We start from the raw sequence: 23,613 nt of genomic DNA, 5'->3' as shown, positions 1-23,613 counted from the left end.
TTTTTGGCAGGCCACCAGGAGGCTGTCCCTTTCACGCCTGATAAATTCTGCTGCTTATCTCTACATAGAAAAAAAAAAGAGGATAATATAAACAGAATATTGAGGCATAAAAGTGAATCCTAAAATCGTGTGGGCATTTCGTTCTTTATTATTATTATCTTTTTGCCTTTTTTAACTGCTGATTTTTAAATGTTAATACCCTTTATGCTTGTTGAAGAATCCAAGTAGTTCCTTTTCTTTTCTTTCTTTCTTTTTTTTTTTCTCGTCTATAATGAACAGGCATTTGAACTGGGCAAACAGGACGGCAGCAGCAGTGAGCATGAGATCATTGCAGCAGTGTAGCAAACTGGCACTCTGCCTTCTCACCCTTTTGGTTCAGGAGACAAACGTGTGCAATCCTCATTTCTAAAGTCAACGCAGCCTGGAAGGATTCCTGGTCTCTCCTATCTTCTACCATTCTGCTGCCAGGGACGGCAAGGATTGGTGCAGCTTCTGCGCAGCACTTTGTGCCTGGAATACCGAGAAGGAAGAAAAAAGAAGACAAGCACCCTGGTCCTTTTTTCCCAAGAAATAACAGGAGCCCTGAAGAAAAAAAACAAAAACAAAAAAACTGAGTTTGTCCCACTGCATGCAACAGTGATGGGGGAAAAAAAATGAGATGTTCCTGCTCAAAAACAAAAACATACCAAAAAAAAAAAAAAAAAAAAAAGCAAACATTGGCTTGTATAACTACAGAGAGACATCGAGCTTTGTAAAGCAGCTTTGTAAGGCAACATAAGCAAAAGAGCCTTCTTTATTTTTATTATTTCAAAAATATGGCATGATTAGCAATGTATTCCACTTGGTGAAATCGCACCTTTCATAACAGGTATAACTTTTTTTGTTGTTTCTTTGTAAGCCTATTGTTATATAAAAGGGAATCTTTCAACTTTTAATTTACTCTTATTTAACTCGTCACCCACTTTACTTTTAACTTTTTTTCTTTTTCTTTCTTGTTCTAATCCTGATTAGAATAAATATGTAACTAAAAATAGAAAAATATCTATGATAAAAATGGCACGTATTTTTATTTTCATAATACGTAGAAGTTTTGGAAGGATATTAATATGTTATCTGTGCTTTTGTGTACAGTATTAGTTTTTGCCATCTAAGAAAAGTGAGCGTTTAGCTCTAGATGGTAAAAAAAAAACAACCAAAATTTTCATGTGCTATGACTCAATAATTTGAAAGGTGAAAGCCAAAACTTTTTGAACTTGTAAAAGAAGAATCATATTAGAATATGCATTAAACTGCTGATAAATAAAATTACTTTGGGGGAAGTTATATTTAAATAATTTACCAGGATTTCAGTATAACCAAAATAAGGCTGATAATATCATGGTCTCAGTTGCTAAGTAGAAAACAAGCTTGTTCCACAATAATACTCTCTTTTAAAATGTACCTTAAAAGAAATTTGTCTTAGAGCTGTCGCAGAGTGCATTGGAAATATCTCTTAAGTATTTTAGTGGAAAAAGTACATTCAGAGTTGTTTTAAGTTTCTAGTAATGTATTGGCTCAGCAGATAAATACATTACATTCTAATTATTATGTGTGTAAAATTAAATTGTTAAGGAATTGAAGCATTTTATAACAAAACTCAGTTTTGCCTGACTCAATGGAATAGGATTAACAGATGTATTCCACCTATTTTAATTTTGATTAAAACTTTCTAATCATGTTTAAATTTTGTTTTAAAAAAGAAAATGCTTTTGAAATATACAGCATATATAAATGAAGACTACAATTTGCATATTACAAATTAATACAATAATATTTTTATGAAAAGAATAAACTTTAAGTAAAACTGTTATGCTTATAAAATAATTTTTCATTATATTGAAAATATATAGCGTAAACAATGAATACATATAGAATCAATAAATTTTACTTTATTTTTTGTTATTCTATGAAGAATTATGGGGAGTTACAAATACCCTATATACTGATAACATGCAAATAAAATGTTGCATTAAGTTTATGGTTTGTTGTTCTCTAATTATTTAAAAAATAGTTCTTGTTCCTTCATGCTGCCTCAGTTAATGGAACATCAACTTTCACAGGCTTAATTAACATTTATAAACCTGTTTTCATGTTTCAAGATCCTTTAGTTGAAAAACATTATTTTAAATGTTATTTTTAGGAGCTATTAATCTCTACACTCTTAATTATCTTATTAAGCTCATGCCAAATCCAAATCTCTTTTCATCTTTCACTAGTTCATTGTGCAAAACCTAGTTGCTTCCTTAACAGACATGCCTCCTTTCACTTTCAAAACTGTTACTGTGAAAACAACACCAACCAAAATGAATGCATAAATGCAAACTATGAAACCACATTATATGTCATATGAGTAGCCTTGGGTGGGGCTCTGTGTGTCTTCCAAGCCTTTTAAAAAATAGTTTAAAAGGCTTTTCCCATTTTGATATTGTGTTTTCTTCTCAATCGTTCATCTTCATTCCCACCATCCACCCAGATGCTCCTTCTAGACAGCAGTTGTCTGATATTTCTCCTTTTGTGGTTGTTTTAGGGGAAAACTTAAAATGGATATGAGAAGTGAAGAAAGTGATCATAAAAGAAAACCATCTCAGGTAAAAATAGAAACCAAACAGTAATTAATATTTAACATTTTTAAAGAAAAAACAAAACAATATTGACTGTTCAGTTATAAGAATTTGTTTCATATTCTTTATGAAGCTAGCTGTTGAAATTTTAGTTGATGGTTTGAGACTATATAATGTTACCTACCTCTGTGAAATATTTTCTCTGAGTTTGTCAGCAATATATTCTTTGAGTCACCTGGGTTATATATTTCTATATCCATACATATAACATAAGTGAAATGTGGTTGAATAGGAAGTTATTTAAGGAAGAAAAAGCAGATTTTATCATTTGTTTTGCCATATAAAGGAAGTGAAATCTGGGGGGAGGGAAAAAAGTCATGTTTTTTTTAAACATATGATTTAATATTGCAATGAAACCAAAATATACATTTTTATAGTTATGATAAAACCCAAAACAGATGTTACCTTTTAGTCATATCTATTGAAATATTTTTACTGTAATTGAATGCATAAATCTTGAATGTTGATTGATTTTTTGCTTATTAATAGGTATGAGAATAATTTGAAAACAAATAATGGTGAAAATTATGTAGAGAAAATTCTGTATATAAAGTCAATAAAACACATTTTATATTATTTATTTCAGAACAAGCTGATACACAATTTTTATATAGTACTACTATTTTCACAATGAAGGTATACTTAAAAAATGCTATGTATTGTGGATATGAATAAAACAATTAATGATTGCACAAGTTATCATTTTTCTGCTGTTGAGGTTAGACTCTTAAGCAACATGAATATGGTTATCTTTGTTTATTCTGTGTGCTTGCCCATGGTCTGGAGATTTAAATATTTTTTAAAAATTCTTTTTACCCAACCTGTTGACCAGATGAGAGATGTATGTAGCCGTATATTATGTCTTAATTATATCATTTGTTAAAAATCAATTTAAATACATGGTGTATAAGGAAGATGTTATCTTCTTTTATGAAATAGTTCTGAAATATAAATGTTAGCATGCAATAGTAGTAATACTTTTAATGTGTGATTAATTTTAGTTTTCTGATATTTATTTATCCAAATATTGTTAATTTCACTATTATTCCAACTATAGGCAGTTATGTATATATTTAGTACTTTTAAATAATTTCCTTCGGTACTCTGCTTAGTCAACAGGATTTTACTTGTTTTATGGGAATAGTTATGTGTTACCAATTTCTTGAAACCACTAACCAAAATTTTATAAGAATTAAAACAAATACAGTCTAACTCTTACACAATTAGCTTAATACTTAATTTGGTCTTAATTATAGGCTCATAACACTACATTCATGCCTCACAATTACATAATTCATACATGCATGTATAGATTATTTTTTCTTTTAAAAGTCATCATTAGTTGAAGTAGTCTAATTTTTAAAATACTATTAAACAAAAGTCATCGGTAGAAAATCTTTTATACAGTATTTTTAAAATTGTTATGTATATAAACCTTCATTTAGTTTAGAATAGTTATGAAGGCCTTTAATTGGGAATATGCATACTTACAGCAGTTCAACATTTAAAATATTTGCTAGAAGATTGCTATTATTACTTTTATCTCCTAATTTTATCAGATATTCACAACAAATTATGTTTTGATAAGGAGCCCATGTGAGATGTTGCCTATTGGCATAAACCCGTAGATCCGATCTTGTGGTGAAGTGGACCGCACAAGTTCGCTTCTATGGGTCTGTGTCAGTGTGGTAATCTGACAAAGTGCTATCCACAGTGCTGTTAAATAATATTTCAGTTCAACTCCTGTAAAACTCTAGTCAAATATCTTTGAACTAATTACATTTTCTTTTGCATTTTTGAATATATTAATCCTAATCTGTTTTGCAAGGCAGGCTTCACTTATTGACCACTAGAAGAGTTTATCGCATAGCCATTCAAGTTTGAATGTACATACAGCAAATTGCTTAAGAAACTTGGATTTTTTATAACAAGGTATGAACTAAGATCTGAACAGATTCTGTTCAAAAAGGTCAGTTCACATTAGAGTGGTTTGTGTACCTCAACTTCAATAAGAAAAAGGCAATGTTTGGACTTATGTGTTAACTATTAAGCCCTTTTGTTTGATATATACTGGAAAGCCAAGATGTTAGGCTAGTCCTAGTAGAGACATATGAAGTTAATTGGTAAAATGTTAGAATATAATATCTACATCCTTGCCAAGCCCTTAGGTGTATGGCCGCCATATTTGGAGGAACTGACTGAAGATATGATAAGGATTTTGAAGCAACAGTGGAAGCTGTGTGCATCCGGGTTGAGGTAGTAGGTTGTATGGTTTAGAGTTATACCCTGGGAGTTAACTGTACAACCTTCTAGCTTTCCTTGGAGCACACTTGAGCCGTCGAGGAATTCTTCATCTCTTTAATTTGATTGAGCCAATTTCTGTGTGAGAAGGTAATGTGTCATGAGTATTTTAAATAATTTGAGTCTTTAATACATTAAGATGATCTTTTTGTTTCTAAATATTAGATTATTCCATTTACATCTACTTATAGACACGGGCAAGATGGCATTTCTAATAAGTTGTTACTCAGAGTTCAAACACTTTTAAGAACTGGTGAGTAATGACTTAGTAAATTGCATCAATATTGCAGCTTTTTAATTCATAGATTCACAGAACTTGGCACTTAATTTTTTAAACTGATAATTGGTTATTTTTTCTGTTTTTATTGGCAACTTAAACACTACAGTAAAAAAATCTGCAAATGTCAGTGACTTCCATAGCACCTGTCTGAGTCTTTCTTATGACACATCACTTTCTCCCTAATGTTATGCTAAGTGCTTGCTTATTTTTTTCATACTAGACTGTAAGCTCCATGAGGGCAAAGTCCATGCTTTATTTTTATTGTATCCCCTGCAATGCCTTACACATAATAAGAACTAAATATTTATTGGATGAATGAATGGAGTATAAGATTTCACTCTGTGATGATTTCTATTAAATGTTTGATTCAATTACAGCAGTGGTCACAAATCTAAATTTTGTTTATGGATTCTAAAATTTTCCTAAATTTAATTCCCAGACTGTTCTGATTCAGTAATATACTTGACTTATTTCTTGATGGTATTGAGTAGGTCCACTAATCTTAAACATGAAATTTTAAATTTAGAGGTGTTTTTTAATCTAGAATAAAACAATACAACAGATTTATTTTTGTTAAAAAAGTTTATTACAGTTTATAACACTAAATATTGATTGTGCACATTTCTTTTGAGTACTTACATTCCTTAATTTCCAGGAGAATTGTTTTTATATTGGCATCAATTTTAAAATTAACTTTTTGTATTCTGTATAGTTTCTTTATTGTCTACCCTTTGTATATATCTGTTGAATAAACTAGAAACAACTAAACCAGAACCATGTCAAGAAATAAATAGTGAATTAAGCATATGAAGTATAATTTGAGCCTTGGATCACATTTTTTTTGAAATAAAGACACCTACAATAGTCTGTCTGTACAAAGCAAATGGGTCTCTTTAGAATCCATTAGCTTGCTGCCAAGATTAGTGGCAGTGAATGCTTTAATTTATGTAGGGAGGCTAGTTTAGGTAGGCCATCTTTCAATCACAGAATTAAATAGTTGTGGATATTAGAACTAATTTAAACTTCAAACATAAAACATTGAATACATAAGAAAAGAATTGTAGGTACAATTATTTGTTTAAAAACCACAAGCCCCTGACTGTGTGTTGATTAAGTTTCTAGACAACACTCTGGCACTCAGAGTATCTCAAAATCTAGAATTAACCAACAGTGGTAGTGAAGAAGAAACTTTTTCACCAATAGGAAGAACACATGAGCCTTAGTAAGCCAAATACCAATGATTTTAAGCAAAATTATTTAACTGGTATGCAGAAGTTAAAGACTAGTAGTCTGTAAGAAGAACAAGTATTTTTAAAGAGTAATCAAGATACAGTGAACAAAAGGCAGAATACATAGACAAGAGCGCAAGAAAGAAAGAGAGAAAATGGAGAGATTCCTAGCAAAGAGAAGCAATCATGTGTCTAATAGTAACAGTTCAAATATAAAGGTGGGAAGGAAAGGACAACTAAATTGTAAACCAGTAAATCTTTGTGAATAGTTCAGCCCTTGAGAGCTAGGATACCTTTCTTGAATATAAATGTATGTAATTGTGTGTATCCCAATTGGAGACGAAGTCACATAAACATTGATGGCCTAAATAGAATACTGTTGCCAGTAATTGCTGCAGTATAATTAAGAATATCACAGAAGTCAACTATGATGTGTAGAATAAGGATAATCTCATAAAAATTCTATAATAAATGTATAAAATTGTGGTCTCTTATCTACTTTATATAAAATGAACTATGAATAATATTATAGAAGAATGACTGGAAAGTTGCAAAGATGTAGCTGTGACCCACTGTGTTCATCATGCAGAAATCATAATAATTCTGAGAGTCAGAGGATATAATTAGCACCAATGCAGAAAATAGGGTGAAAATAGTACATGGGGTAATTATGCTTTCACTAGTGATTAATAATAAATTTTTTTCTTCCAGCAAGGGGGGGGGGGTTATTTAACTTATTATGTATTTATAAAAACATGCTAAATCACAAATGCACAAGTGGATTGGATTGTTTTTAAAGGAACCAAGAATCAGGTCCATCGCTGATATCAGCATTTAGAAATAGTTAAATTTTGTCTAAGAAAATATGGGAAAACATTGTTCATTAGTTGGCAGAACAACTATGTAGATTCACTAAGTCCTTTAAAAATTTTTAGTAATCATTTTACTGTAAATCAAGGTTTCCATATTTGGTAACAGAAGAAGTGTGAAAATTCAGGAAACAATTATATATATCAGTAAACCATACTCAACCAATATCTCTTGATATTTTGGGACACTAAATTGTATATATATATCTTTATGTTCATAATGGCTGATTTACCTTAAGTACTTTATGGAATGAGGCAGGAAATAATTGAAGTAGGAAAAAATGGGGGAGGAGAGGAAGAAAGGGAGAAAGAGAAGAAGGAAAAGCAAGGAAAACCAATTGCAAAACAATTGTTTGGGCCTGACCAGAAAAGCCGAATATAGTTCATAATATGATGAACTAAATTAGCCAAAGTAACACTGAGGAAATCAGATAAATTACTTGGCAATTGGACTAAGTCTCCTTGAAGACAATCCTATAGTACATAAACTATTATTAGAATAAATGAGTCCTCTGTGTAAGTAATCATTTGTTTCTGTTATTCCCTATTATCAAAGGCTGCCTCATGAAGACAGGTGATTCCCCAAGATCCTCCAAATGGTGTGATACAGGATTCTGCCACCCTGAACATTATTTCACATCCACATCTAATTTCTCTTCAACAGAATATAGGAATAACTCTCTCGAGGTCACTGATTCTGACTACCCCTATATTGCCCCCCAAAAAACATCCCTAGAGAACACCTGAAAAATCATTAGGTAAAGGTTATGACATATCAAAAGAGCATTTATCTCTTACTTGCTTACTAATTTCTACCATCCACTACTCCTTCCAAGCAAACCCATTTTTTAATACTATGTTCTTCAACATCCTTATATATTACCTCTCTATCCAAAAAGCCTTTACTCTTTCTCTAAGAGGGACTTTCTCAGTTTTGAATCCTCATAGGACTTACCTTTGTACTTCCTGCAATGTGCATATTTACTTTTTAAGTGTTAGATTGAGTTAAAATTTATATCATTTACAGGCAATGGTGAGAACCTATACATACCTTAAAATAAACTATGCTTCACCAGTAAAGTCTTACGTTAACCAAGAAATTTCTAAACCATCCAGAATATATCTTTATGGGATGAGCAATTTTTTAACTCTATGAGATGTGTAGGCCAGTCTTGATTAAACCTGTGGCATGCCATTTGAATGTGATACTAACTAATCTCTATTATAAAAAATCTAAGCTCCTCATATACAGGAAATATCTGTCTTTTTCAAAATTCACTTCTACCACAGTACTGAGCTTATGGGATGAATTCAATAACTCCTTGGTGAATGAATAAACACTTTTTAAATTAAATAAAACCATTATGTGATACAGTAGAGCAATTCTACATTTAAGTGGACTTCTTCAAACTATAAAAATTTGGAGTTTAAGAGAAATTAGAAATATCACTTTTAACTTTTGGGAAGTCTGCTAGATGGCTATGGTGGTCCTTGGTTTTTAAAATCGACACTGTTGAGTGCGTATCTTTATTTTTAACCTCACACTATACTGTGTGAAATGTGTAAGTTAAATAGACTACCCATATTTCTTCCTTACATCTGACTTCCCTGGACTCTCAATTCCATTTCTCTTCACTCTGAACTCTTTTAGACTGTACTTGACTCCAATCATACTGAGCCTTGTGTTTCAATAGATTTTTGGGTCATCTCATTAAATAAATTTTGATTACTTAATTGATATTAGATAGTAAGGTTTTATTTTGAAAAGACTACAAATAATAAAGTAATGTATAATTGAACTCAAATATGATACATATATAATTAATCTTATTTAAAATGAACTTCATATCCTTATAGTATTTTTCTTTTCAAATACAAATACATAGGCATAGAGAGAAATTTCTCTACCTTCTAGTTCCACTGTAATATATCCCTTTCTTTCAGAGCACTTCTCCATGGGATAGGACTATGGCCTAGTTATTGGTGGTATATAATAAGTAAAAAGGAAATAAGTACAAATTGGTAAACCCATTAGCATTGTGTTGCTTGAGAGAATGAAAGTTATATGAAATGCTAAGCATAACTTAGTCTGATTTAAGAACTCAATTGCCTATATCCCCCATGAGATATGCAAGATATCTTATGTAATGAGGATCATGAACTTAAATAACTTCATGGCCTAGGCAGTGTAATAAAATAGACTTTAAGACAAATGAGAGTAATGGGGACTGTGGTAGACCAAGAAAGGCATACTTACTTTCAAGCTATTCCAAAATGACTTCTTCAGTCAATCTAAATTTGGCCCACAAGGACAGCCAATTTTCCATTTTGATATGAAGGTATCACATAGTAAAGCAACACTTCAATAAATATGTTTTTTTGATAAAGCTAACAGCATTTCTATAGTTGAACTAGATAATTTGGAGTATTTATGATATTTTCAAGTAATTCCAAAGTATATAAAAATAAATTTTACACACTTGTGTGTGTTATTTTAAAGATATGTGTTGCTGTTATTTTAAATAGATATGTATGATCCATGACAGTGTTAGTATTTTCTTTAATTAATTGACTAATAAAAAATATTCAGCCTGACCAGGTAGTAGCGCAGTAGATAGAGAGTCAGACTGGGATGTGGAAGACCCAGGTTTGAAACCCTGAGGTCGCTACCCTGAGTGCAGGTTTATCTGGTTTGAGCAAGGCTCAACAGCTTGATCCCAGGGTTGCTGGCTTGAGTAAGGGGTCATTTGGTCTGCTGTAGCCCCTGGTCAAGGCACATATGAGAAAGCAATCTATGAACAACTGAAGTACCGCAACAAAGAGTTGATGTTTCTCATCTCTCTCCCTTCCTATCTGTCTCTCTTTCTGTTTCTGTCACAAACAAACAAAAAAACTCATTAGTCAAGCAACACCTACCAATTACAATATTATCTTGATGCTATTTTAATGAAAGAAAGTAGTAGTAGTGCCCTAGCCGATGGGCTCAGTGGTAGAGTGTCGGCCTGGCATGTGAAAGTCCGGGGTTCTATTCCCAGTCAGGGCACACAGGAGAAGTGTCCATCTGCTTCTCCACCCCTCCCCCTCTCCTTTCTTTCTGTCTCTCTTTCCCTCCTGCAACCAAGGCTCCATTGGAGGAAAGTTTGCCCCAGGTGCTGAGGATGGCTCCATGGCCTCTGCCTCAGGCGCTAGAATAGCTCCTGCCAGCCGCAATGGAGCAATATTGGCCCCTGATGGGCAGAGCATTGTCCCCTGGTGGGCATGCCAGGTGGATCCCAGTCGGGTGCATGAGAGAGTCTATCTGACTGCCTCCCCACTTCTACTTTGGAAAAATACAAAAAATAAATAAAAAGAAAAGAAAGTAGTAGTAATTTCAGTAGTCCTAGTAGTGTATGTAGTTTTAGGTTTTCATTTGCATCTAAATTTCAATGTACAAAACAATAAAATTCTTGTACTTTTTAGTTCTCAAGTTATTAATGCCATAGATAGATAACATTTTCAGGTCAGAAAAATTAAAAGGTTAAATAAAGTGAACACAAAGTTCAAGTGTTTTCATCTCAGTATAAAGTCATTTCTATGATCCCACGCTCAAGCCAGCAACCCCACGCTCAAGCTGGTGAGCCCATGCTCAGGCCGGATGAGCCCACTGTCAAGCCTACAACCTTGGGGTTTGGAACCTGGGTCCTCCCCATCCCAGTTCGATGCTTTATCCACTGTGCCACTGCCTGGTGAAGCCAAAATAATTTTTTGTTTAAATTTTAAAACAATTATATATTTATTTGCCAGTGTTGTTATGGAAGCCAAGAAATATTTTTGAGTTTGGGTTGCTGTTCATAGATCTTAGTATTTTTCTTGCTAGAAATCTCTTAATGCATCATCTATGATGCATTAAAAAGTTGTTCTTTTCTTTAAAATGCTCATATTTATTTATATATTTTTATTTTTCCCATTAATTTTTATTGAATTTATTGGGGTAACATTGATTAATACAATTATGTAGGCTTCAGGTTTACAATTCTATATCATTTGTATATTGTATTCTGTGTTCATCGCCCCAATTCACGTCTTCTTCCATCTCCATTTATCCCCTTTTACCCTCTCTACCTCTCTCCACCCCCCTTTCCCTCTGTAATTTTGGTTCCTTCATAAATGCCTTTAAGTGAAAATTCAATGCAAAGAAATCTGACAGCAAATTCTATAATCTCTATGATTTTTTTCTAATTTTTAAAAATTATCTTACCTACATCTAATGCAGTAACATTTTTAAAGGAACTGAATTTTAAACTTTTGGGGAAATAGAAATTCTCTTGTTTTCTTTATACTCATATTTATATTACTTTATATAATGTTCAATTACATAACACAATTTCATAACAAACAAGTTTATGCCCAGCTGGCATAAACTTGTTTGGGAACAGACATAATTGACTGCCTACCAGAAAGCATACAAATCACTTGCTGGACGCAGAAATTCATGGGTGTTCTAGAGCTTTCTAAGTTGATAAAATATTCTCTGCAATGCCCTAAACCACTAGCCATATGTGGGTTTTATACATTTGAAATGTGGATAGTGTGACTGAAGAACTGAATTTTAAATTTAGTTCATTTTAATTAACTGAACTTTAAGTAGTTATATGTGGTAGTATCTAGTGTATTAGTTAGTGCAGTACTGGAAAGTAGATCTCTTGCAGTGGACATGCTGGGGGCATCTGTTGAAAATATCAGATAATCTGTAAAGTGATGAATGGTTAAGAGTACTTCTGTAGTTGAGAATTAAGATTTAGGGCAAGAAGGCTTGGGAAATTCAAATTGATTTGGAATTCAGTAGGTTTTATCTTATTATTCTTTTCTATTTGTTTATTTTGCCTATATTTGAGTATGGATTTAGTTTATTGAACTTTAAAACTTTATTTCAAAGAAGGAAGCCCAAACATTAGGAACTATAGAAGTTTGTCCCTTGTTCTGAAGCATTCACTTATCAACACTTAGCTACTTAGAAAATAATAACATTGCTTCTAACATTGGGGAAAGAAAGTATTTTAAATTAAAAGCATAGATTCGCCTGACCAGGTGGTGTCGCAGTGGATAAAGCATCGGACTTGGATGTGGAGGACTCAGGTTTGAAAGCCCGAGCTCGCTGGCTTGAGCATGGGATCACTACTAGGTCTGCTGGAACCCCCCCCCCCTCCCCTGTCAAGGCACATATGAGAAAGCAGTCAATGAACAACTAAGGAGCTGCAATAAAGAACTGATGCTTCTCATCCCTCTCCCTTCCTGTCTTTCCTTATCTCTCCCTCTCTCTGTCTCTGTCACAAAAAACAAAAACAAAAAACAAAAAAATAAAGAACAACAACAAAAAAACAGCATAGATTCATCAGAGCCGTAGGATGAACTTGTTATATCTCTGGGCCCTTTAAATGTATGTACGTGTGTTTATTTTTCTAAGGAAAATGTCCCAGCTTTTGTCATAGTCTCTCAGGAGTCCATGATTTATCAAAAAACTTAAGAATAACTGCATTTGGGTTACTATTTAAGACTTTTTAAGGTATCAGAAGTTAATTAAATAGTAAACTTGATATCATTGAAAGCCTTCTCTTACAATATTATAAATCTGTGTATCTATTTGTCTATTTGCCTATCAATCTACCTATTCATGCATTAATCTACATATATATTTCAAATTATAGTTTATGTATAATTAAATATGTAAAAATTAATTAAATATTGTACAATATATAATGTATATATAATTTTATTAATGGTTGAGACAAGAAAGAATAGCTTAATTTCTTGGAAGGATTCAATAAAATCACTGTCATATTTAATTTGAACATTCAAATATAAATTATTGGAAAAATCATAAAATATAGATTGAACAGTCTCTGTATCAGTGCCATTATGTGGTCTTGCTTATAAATGATTGAGCCTATTAAAGTAGTATATTATGTGTATGATTTATATACCATAAAAGACTATTACCAGTCCCATGCTTAATGGAAGACGTTTTCTCACATGGAAATACTGGAAAAACTAGAATATTGCACTCTTATATGTTTTAAGAAAATGTAAAGATGTTTCTATTTAATGTATTTCCTTTTCTAAATATTATTTTTCTTTAATCTATCAATTATTGATCCCCAGTATATCAGGTAGGATGGCTTCACTTGTGATAGTACTAGTCCTCTTTGAAATGTGAGAACACCACAGTCAATGGTTTATAGAATTTTCTATAACCACATGAATGGTAAATCCTAGGAGTGAAACAAATGTGTCTCATACCAAAAGGTGGTAATTTCAACTACTTTGTTATTATACCTTCAGTAACAGGCTCAGACAGTTGAGAGTTGTAGGTACACACAATGAAAGTTTGAAAGTAAGACTTGCTCTACTTCATTTAGAATGAAAATACAGCTTCACTAATCAGAACTTCCTAGACCAGTGTTTCTTTCAATTTAGAGATCCATCCAACAAAAATTCAATGAGCTCTTTTCTTTTTCAGATTTTTTAAAACATAGAACAGTACAGCATTGCCAGGCCTCCCTAACAAGAGCAAATATATTTATGTCTAATTGGGAATTTATCAGCTCAGTGTGGTAAAATGTTTATTTGGTGATAAATACAGAGCTACATCTATCTATTACATAACGATCACTTCTATTTTTAAAGTCTAAGTTTCAAAATAAGAGAGTGCAATAAACAGGCTACTTGAGATTAACTGGTATTTGAGAAATACCTAACATTGTTACCTGCATAATCTAGCAGGGATCTCAAACTCAACTCAGCATGTGGGCTGCAGAGCAAGATCACAGCCGTTAGGCAGGCCGCACTAGGTCTACAAAAGGCAACTGTTACACAACACTTTTCTCACTGCAGTTGAAAACAAAAAAAAATCAGTACAAAATTGTTCGGCGGGTTGCATGCGGCCCGCGGGCCGCGAGTTTGAGACCCCCGATGAGAGCACTTTTTTCCCCCCTCTTCTAATAATATTAGCTTTACACTGCTTATTATTCACTATCTTGCTCTGGGTTTTAAGACCTCTTAGAAAAGTGATTCTCAACTCTATTACTTGAGGACATGAAGAGAAAGGGGAGTGTGTGGCAGGTGGTAGGAGCAGTTTGGAAAACTCCTCAGTATTATTCAGATTTATGTCTGCATGGTCACACATTCCAATAGGCATCATTTTGTGATATGATTTCAGCGGCCATGGAAATGTCACCCCGTTCCAAAATGTTTCATTGAACATTAAACTTAGCATATAATTATTGACTATTTTCTGTTCCCAGTAATAGAGAGATTGAACTGCAGTCTTGGAGTCAGGCACACATACATTCATAACAAATATACATATACTATTACTAAGAATGCTGATTGTTTCATCAATGCTGTGTATTCTTCATCTGTAAGTGAAAATGTGGACACTAGTATTATAAGATTTTTGTGAGGATTAAAAGACTATGTTTATATGGCACTTTAGCAAGCATGATGCCTCTTAGATCATTAGAGTTGAAAAATGTATAATTACTATGACCACCATTACACATGTATTAAATGGTGCAGTGTATGGTTTACTTATTCAATGCCCCCACAGGTCCAGTACTGTGGAATTTACATAGAGCCAGCCACAAAACATTAGAATGAGGCTGTTTTCTTTGAGACCTTCCCCTTGATTCCTAAACATTATGGCTTTGCTTTCTGGATTTGTTATTTTGAATAAACTACATTTCAAATATTCTTCCTACTATCAAATCGTGATAGACAAGAGGTCTCATCTTCTCCTCTCGAAATGATAGTACTTCCTCATATGTCTGTAGTTTTTTTTCCTTCTTGTATCATTCTTATTTTGAAAACATAAGCAATGTGTCATGACTGTTTATGTACAAATAAAGTGATTAATTACTTAAGTGCATTAGTTTTCCCATCTGTAAAAGGTAACAATCCCTTCCTACTGCTCTTCTCTAGATTATTAAGAAAAGAAAATATATAATGTAAAAGAAGAAAAAAAATAAAACAAAACATCGGCATTTCTACAAATGAGAAATAACCCAATTAAACTGATCTTCAGGAAATTCCATAAACAGATATCCAGGGAAGAAGTAAAGTATTTTTAAATGCCAATATCAATATCTCAATACCTCTTCTCCCCCTCTCTCTCCATTTCTCCCTTTCTCTCTTCCTCTCTCTCCCTCTCTCTCTTCTTTCTCTTTCTTTCTCTCTCTTCCTCTCTCTCTGTATCTTTCTCTATGTGTTTCTTCCCTTTCTCTATTATGTTCTTAAATTCTGCTATTCCTATTGTTTAACTTTATATTTGTTTTCATTACTACAGAACTACAGAAAAGGTTTTTTTTAATTTAGCCAAGTGTCCAAAGTATATATATATATTTAGCCAAGTGTCCATATATATATATATGTAATATTATTTAGCCAAGTGTCCATATATATATATATGTAATAAACCAATTATTAAGTTAAATCAGTTAATGAGCAGCTACAGAAATGTAGACTTTAATTTATAGGTAACAGGAAGGTATTAACTACAGTGTAATTAATATATTCATTGTTGGCCTTCATGAACATGGAATGCCATAGGAAGCTAGGTCAGTCTTACACTTTTTGCTTAACAGGTTCCTTTTCTAGAGCCAACCACCTCATTATGAGCAACAGCATGCACAACATGATTGTGCAATGAGCTTGACTAACATTAAACATTTCTCACAGAAAATTAAGTGTGTTTCTGTTTCAAAACTGGGTTAAAAATTTTTTTACCTTGTGGAAACTAAATTCACTTTGTCATGAAGTGAAAGCATTTTCAGTAATTTTATTGTAACCAATTTTCATCTAACTTAGAACTTTGAAAATGCTGTGGCCTTCAGAGTAGACCTTTTCCAATTTGGTGTATTGTTAGGTGCAGGGAAGGTAGACCTCCTTTCTTTGCTTAGATAGTTTCATTACATAGGCTGAGCTTTAGATAGAGGCCTGCAAGATTTAGCAAATAAAATATGGGATGTCCAGTTAAATTTAAATTTTAAACAGACAAAAAATGATATTTTAGTATCACTGTGTCTGATATGTCATGTTATTTTTGTAGTTTATCTAAAATTCAGATTTGACTTCATGACATATGTTTTTTATTTGATACTTCTCTTTAGATAGCCTTTTCCATCAGAAGGTGTCTTATTCCCATTTTTTCCATATATGCTCTATTTACAATAAATAAGAGAGTAGAAGCTAATAACAAAAACAATAAAATCTATCTATGAAAGTTTTGGAAAAGCATGTAAAATTAATAAAACATTTCATATTAAAATAATAGAAAATTAAAGATAACTTTTCTTCTTGAATGTTAGAATGATGTAAAATAACTACTAGGCTATATTACTTTACATGATTAAACAAAGTAGTTTAGCAAATGACATCTAATAAATAGAAGCTAGTTGATAACATCAACAAAAAATTTAGGACATTAAAAATTTGTTAGAATGTGGCCTGACCTGTGGTGGCACAGTGGATAAAGCGTCAACCTGGAAATGCTGAGGTTGCCGGTTCAAAACCCTGGGCTTGCCTGGTCAAGACACATATGGGAGTTGATGCTTCCAGCTCCTCCCCCCCTTCTCTCTCTCCGTCTCTCCTCTCTCTCTCTCTCTCTCTCTCTCTCTCCCTCTCCTCTCTAAAATGAATAAATAAAAAAATAAAAATAAATTGTTTGAATGTTAAGCCATTTTACCTGATACATATTGGGTTGGGTGATAAGTTCGTAGCGTTTTTACCGAAGACTTTTATTTAAAAAACAATAATTACATCAATAAGTTAATCAATTATATATTCGCCATTGCTGTTTACAACCTCTTCCCACCTCTCAACCAATTTGTTGATGCCGTTCCGCCAAAAATCACCTGGTCTGGTGTCAAAGAAGTTGTTGAGCCAGTTTTTAAGGACCTCTTTGTTATTGAAGGTAACACCCTTCATATGGTTTGACAGGGAGCGGAAAAGATGGTAATCGGTCGGTACAAGGTCCGGAGAATACGGCGGATGCTGAAGGACCTCCCATTCGAGTTCTTGGAGTGCGGCTTTGACGACTTGTGCAACATGGGGCCTGGCGTTGTCGTGAAGGAGTATGGCTTGACCATGTTGATCAGGTCTTTTCAGTCGAATAGCCTCATTCACGCGGTGTAGCTGGGCAATGTAGAGCTCCTTGTTGACCGTGGCATTCTTTTCGAGCATTTCCCAGTTCTTCATCGAATTCAGAAGGCCTTCCGCTGCGGCACATGTCATCGACGTCAAAGTCGCCATTTTTGAACTTTGCAAACCATTTCCATGCTGTAGACTCGCCTATGACACCTTCTCCATACACGTCGCAAATGTCCCGGGTTGCTTCGGCAGCTTTTTGACCTCGATGAAAAGCAAAGAAGAGCAGGTGTCAAAAATGTTGATTTTTGCCTCCTGGGTATTCCATTTCTAAGCCTCAAAACTAATAAAAAAATTAAATAACTCAAAAATACAATTAACATAGTTTTGTAGAGCAGAAAGAGTTTTATCGAATGAATACTTACCCTTTGCCAAACAGCAAACAAATCGTTGTAAAATAAAAGAAAATATAAAAACGCTACGAACTTATTCCCCAACCCAATATTTTAAGCTGTCTTTGCATTAGTTATGGCAGATTTCTTTTTAAGAGATCTAGAGTAAAATTTTTCCAAAAAATTAACATTCTAATTAAAGCATTTTATTTTGAGTTCATATGAATAAAACATCACTTGCTTTTCACATGGTCTATTGCTATAAGTTACTTTCAAATCTTTATTAGCTTTTGAAACATCAGTTTCCATCACAACATATTTTATATACACATAACTTATGTTGTGTCTATTTTGCCCTAAACTGGCAAAAAAAAATGTTCTTTTTTCTTTTTTTATTTAATTGTTCAGGGTGACATTGATTAATAAGATCATATAAGTTTCAAGTGTTCATTGATTTGTGTTCTGTATATTGCATTGTGTGCCCACCACCCAGAGTCAGATCATTTACTGTCATCATATATATTTGACTCTGGTTACCACCGTACTGTTGTCTGTGTCTATGAGTTTCAGTTTTAGATCCCATATCTGAGTAAAATCCTATGGTTCTTAGCTTTTTCTGACTTAATTTGCTTAGCATAATATTTAGAGTCCATCCATACTGTCACTAATGGCAGTATTTCATCTTATGGCTAAGTAGTGTTCCACTGTACATATACACCACATCTTCTTTACCCAATCTTCTGTTGAAGGACAATTTAGTGGTCTCCATATCTTGGCCACCGTCAATAATGCTACAATGAACATAGGGCTGCATATATCTTTGTGAATAAGTATTTTCAAGTATTTTGTGTTATTTATTTTTTACATGGCACCTAGAAACTGGTGGTACTCTCTCACTGTCTGGCCCATGTTGCAATTTTTTCCTTTCTCACAGCCTTATCTTTTCCTTCCTGACATCCCAACTGCTCAGTAGCTTCCATCCTTTCCAGTTTGGCCCAGACCCCCAAGAGAACTAAGTTTGCCAGCTAGGTCTTCTCCTCACACTCACCATCCCCAAGTTTCTTTCTAATATTGCAACCTTGAACAGAGAATAACAGACCTGGAGACGTTCGAGTGTCACCCATCAAGTAACACTAGGCACACACATGCTTGTCCACGTGTTCACATGCAATGAATCCTTTCATTTTATGAGGAAATTTGCCCTAAAACTTGGCCTCATTCCCTTTATTTTATATAGAAGGACATAAACACATAAAGATCAGGAGATTGTTTTTAAAGTCATATTGTCACAAATCGAGGCTAGGACTTTGATCTCTTTATTAAATCAGTCTTTTCTAGAGAATTAAGATCATCCTGTCACATAGAATCTATGGTCACAGAATGGTGGGGGGGGGGTTTGTTTGTTTGTTTCTTTGTTTTATTTTTAGAATTAAAGGGGATTTAAAATATCCACCTGAACTGCTCATAGTCGGCTTTCAGTAAATGTTCCCTTTCCCCAGTTTTACTAACAGACAATTTATTAGAATTTCTTAATAGAACTTTTAATAAGACCTAGCTTTGGTGGGGGATAAGAAATTATTCATTCCTTGATCTCTGCCTACCTTGCTTTTTGACACTGACAATTTAATTTAATATTTTTGTTCCCAGACATAGTCCTTTCTCACATATAAATGTTCTTTGAATATATACATTTTCTATTTTAGCTTTTTATTACACATTTGAAAAGAATAAATGGCTTCTTTGATTATTTTAAAGTAAACAATGCAATATTTTTAAGTAATTAGATTTTTAATAAATGCCCCATATATCTAAATTATATTTTTACTCATTTTTACATTGACCCTCACTTAAGTTGCTGGCTTTCTTTAATTTTCTGACGTTCCTTCCCCTCTATGTAAGTCACTACTCAAAGAGTAGGTGTAGTTTGAAAAAGTTGTATTATCTTGTATATACAATAGAGTTTACATTACTTTCAGGACATTAAGGAACTACGATCTGTTTCTAGTGCACCAACTTAAACTTATGTCAGGTGCCCCCTCCATCTCCTGGACCTATCTCTTTCCAGCTCATATCCCACTAAATTCAGTCACACTACGGCTCCATGCCCCAAAGTAGCTTATGAAAGGGTTGTGCGATGGAAGGCAAGCAGGTGTATAAGCACAGGTTTTGGAATGAGGCAGCCAGATACAAATGTAGCTATATCAGTTAGTTGCTGTCTCTATAAGCCTTGCTTGTTTTTATCTCAAACCAGAATAATAACACAGCACAGAACTCCTGGAAGATTAAAGGTAGCATAGTTTAAATGATGTTATAAATTGCTTGGTACACAGAAGGCACTAAGTGGAAACTATTGTGATATGATAAAGATGAACACCACAAAGGCTTTGCTTAATTTGTTCCTTTTGTCCAAAAAGTTTTTTAATTAGTTTTCCTTTTTGACAATATTACATTTATACTTGAAAATCTGCTTCTCTCTAATATTTACATTAATATGTAATTAATAATGTATAAGAAATGTGTTCTGGCACTTTCACTTTCTTATTTCTTAGTTGATATTGTATCCTTTTCTATTCTTTAGATGGACACTTTTTAAAACACCAGTCATAAGTAATGAGTAAAGGGGACTTTTGCAATCATTCATTCAAACTCATTAATAATACCCTTGTGGCAATTATACCATCTTTCCCCATGTATAAGACACACCCTCTTTTGAAAATTTTGGGGTCTAAAAACTGGGTACGTTTTATACAGCGGTTGTAGATCTTTTTACTTGCATTTCCTTTTTTTTGCGCTTGTTTTTATGCTCATTGTTGAAGATAGTTATTCGTCATCAGACACAGATGAGGATGAGCGAATGGGTGAGAGTTTTGACAGTGATAAGGAATTGTATGAATTTTATGATGAGTAAAACTTGACTTTAATAATTTTATGTCTGGTCCCAAAATTAAAGTGCATCTCATACATGGGAGTGTCTTATCCCTGGGGAAATACGGTATACTATCTGCCTCCCTAGTTCTCTATTTCCAAAAAGCATATGTATATGATTGATGTAGTATTCATAATGATTAGAACAAGTCAGAACCATACTGATGGATATTTCTGAAATAAATGAATGTCATGAAACCACTTCTGGCCAGATTTCTGAATTCTAAATTAGTGCTATGCTCTATTTCCTTTTTTTCAAACTTCATCTTGCTTTTTATATTCACTTGCTGAAAATCTCTCTTGAAAGCTTTTGATCATCCTAGAGTGGCTCTTCTAAAACTGATCTTTAGAAGATCCAGGAACCCTCCTGGTTTGATAATGCAATTACTTAACTCACTTTGCAGTTGTAACAATGCATGCTCCAAGATGCAGGCCCAGGGGACATGGAAGCTGCAGCAGTAGTATTTTTGCCCGGTAAAGTTTGTCAGGAAATGAGGTTCTATTATCCTTGACATCAAACAGTCCTCTATTTTGTCTAACAATTGATTGTTTCAACAGTGACTTTATAGTAATACCTACTTGGTGATGATCGTGGCTGTCTGCAGACTTTCTTTCATGCTTGTAACCTGTTCCTGCTCCATAGTAACCCAAGGAGAAGCAGCAAATTATTAAGTTTCATGTTTTACAGATGTGGAAACGAAGGCTTGGTTTGAATTAGGATTTCCTTTTTACCATCCTGGTGTGCTTACCCTGCATGATTTCACCTCTCATGGCTCCTCTGGGGCTGCCATAGGCCTGTGGTCGAAATAATCTACACCAGTAGAATCTTGTACACTTTTTTTCCCAACACTTAGAGAAACCTAATATTCTTTCATGTAATTTCTCGCAAAATTCCAAAAACAGCCAAGGGATAGAGACCCGATGAGTGTCCATGCAAAAGGCCCTACAGTTCCCGAAAATAGACAACTGGCTAGATTGTGGTTTAAGGGTGTACACACTGAATTTACTAATTAACACTTGAACTGCACAGTAACCTTCAATGAGTCTTTTACTCCTCTTCCCAGGGAGAGAGAACCCAGCAGAGACAGAGTATGCTCCATTATCGGTTAGTCAGAGTTAGAATCACTGCTAGATGTATGGCCGTACACAAGCTGTTTATCTTCTCTGTGCCCTCGATGCCCTGTCTGTAAAGCAGTGTCGGCCTCAAAGGTTATGGAAAAGGATGAATAAAATAATAAATGTAACAGAGCAATGCTTGCCTCATAGTGCTTAATATTAACTCATAATTATTATTACTATAGCTATATATAACTTTGTGAGAATTAAGAATAGTTTTGAGTAATCTCAGTTGATCATTGAAAATATAATCATACTTTTATGCATTTAAATAAAGGCAAATTGCATTTAAAACAAGAAATAAAGAAGCTCAGAATTAATTCTTTTATCTATCATTAAGTAACTTTAATTCAGTTTATTCTCAGAAGCATCTTTGTCAGTTTTGACCATGGTGAAAACTGTAAATATCTCCTCCAGCATTGTTGGCATTGCACTGGGAATATATATCACCTTATGTTAAAAATATAATTACAAGCACCAGATTCTCTCTTGTTACTTGCCTGAAATTCACCCTTCTGGAGATATATGAAGGGTAGAAATTTGCTTTACGTATTCAATTTTGATTTAGACATAGGTTAACATTGTTTGCCTGTCATATATTTAATATTCCAAAGCTACTTTCTGATTTATTTTATCATCTCCATTGTAAAACTTACAATTATTGATCACTCTCATTTTTCTATTAAAGCAATCAAGGATACAACAAAGCAGAGTATTAATATAGCTTAATATAAACAAGTGATGGAATGACAAAGCTCTCTTTTCTCAAGATAATGGAAAATATTCTGTGCAGTCAATTGTCAGTAAAAAGGAAATCTGGCCCTACAATGTTATGTTGTATAAATATTAATGTTCCTTATATGGCCAGTACTTCCAGCATTTTATTTTTCAAACATACTTTTTACAAACATGTATTATCATGGTCCATTACCAACCACTAATGGAGGATTTTACAACTAACTTTTGTACCAAAAGTGATTATTTGCTATATGAGAATAGATTAGCAAAACAAAATAGGTAGCATTTAAATGGATACTTATTTTTAGGAGAAGACTGCCCTGACTGTGGCCTAAAACTTGAGTTGCTATCAGATGACATTGTTATCAGTCGTACTCAGCTGAGCATCTCTTGTACTTAAGGAGCATAATGGAGGCCAATATAATTAAAATAGGCTGTTTCTTGTCATTAGAAAATTTGGGGATGAAAAACAAAAATGACTTCTGTTACAAATATATGGTTTGAAATCATGTTCACCCTCTGAGGTATTTAGTAATTTATTTCTTAAGGAAACAAGAAGGCAACAGATATTTCTACTGTGCATTTCTATGGATTGGTTGGTTGGTTGGTTGGTTGGTTGGTTGGTTGGTTGGTTGGTTGGTTGGTTGGTTTTAGGAGAGAATAGTGTATCTAATTCTTGAGAGGTCAGACTGAGAAAATGAACTTGTGCGTTTCTGGTGTGAATATTATGAGAAGTACTCTGTAGCTCATTTCTTCCTTTCAACCCATGAAATTGTTCTCTTAACACATTTGCAATCAAATTTCTAGAAATATGCCTGTGGATATCAACTTATAATAACATTATAATTTTTAAAATTTATTTTCTTGGATTTGTTTGTTTGGCTGTCATTATAGTGACTTTAAAATTGTCTTCCTCTGTTGATGTTGCTACGGCCATTTCAAACACTGATATCTGAGGATGGTGGTAATGTAAACAGTGATTCA

At 33.4% G+C, this 23,613-nt stretch overlaps 1 long non-coding RNA gene across 1 annotated transcript in view; it reads left to right on the top strand.

The window, feature by feature from the left end:
* Positions 1–337: 337 nt before the first annotated feature.
* The window catches only part of LOC136393272 (uncharacterized), an 81,440-nt gene continuing 58,164 nt past the window's right edge, over positions 338–23,613 (top strand). The window contains exons 1-2 of the long non-coding RNA XR_010749071.1: positions 338–868; positions 2,567–2,627. This is a non-coding gene — a long non-coding RNA (uncharacterized lncRNA). The remainder of the gene's footprint in view (positions 869–2,566; positions 2,628–23,613) is intronic.

This window comes from Saccopteryx leptura, chromosome 2, assembly GCF_036850995.1.
Source record: "Saccopteryx leptura isolate mSacLep1 chromosome 2, mSacLep1_pri_phased_curated, whole genome shotgun sequence".
NCBI lineage: Eukaryota > Metazoa > Chordata > Mammalia > Chiroptera > Emballonuridae > Saccopteryx > Saccopteryx leptura.
Note: the sequence above shows the minus strand (reverse complement) of the source record. Positions and strands in the feature narration are given on the sequence as shown.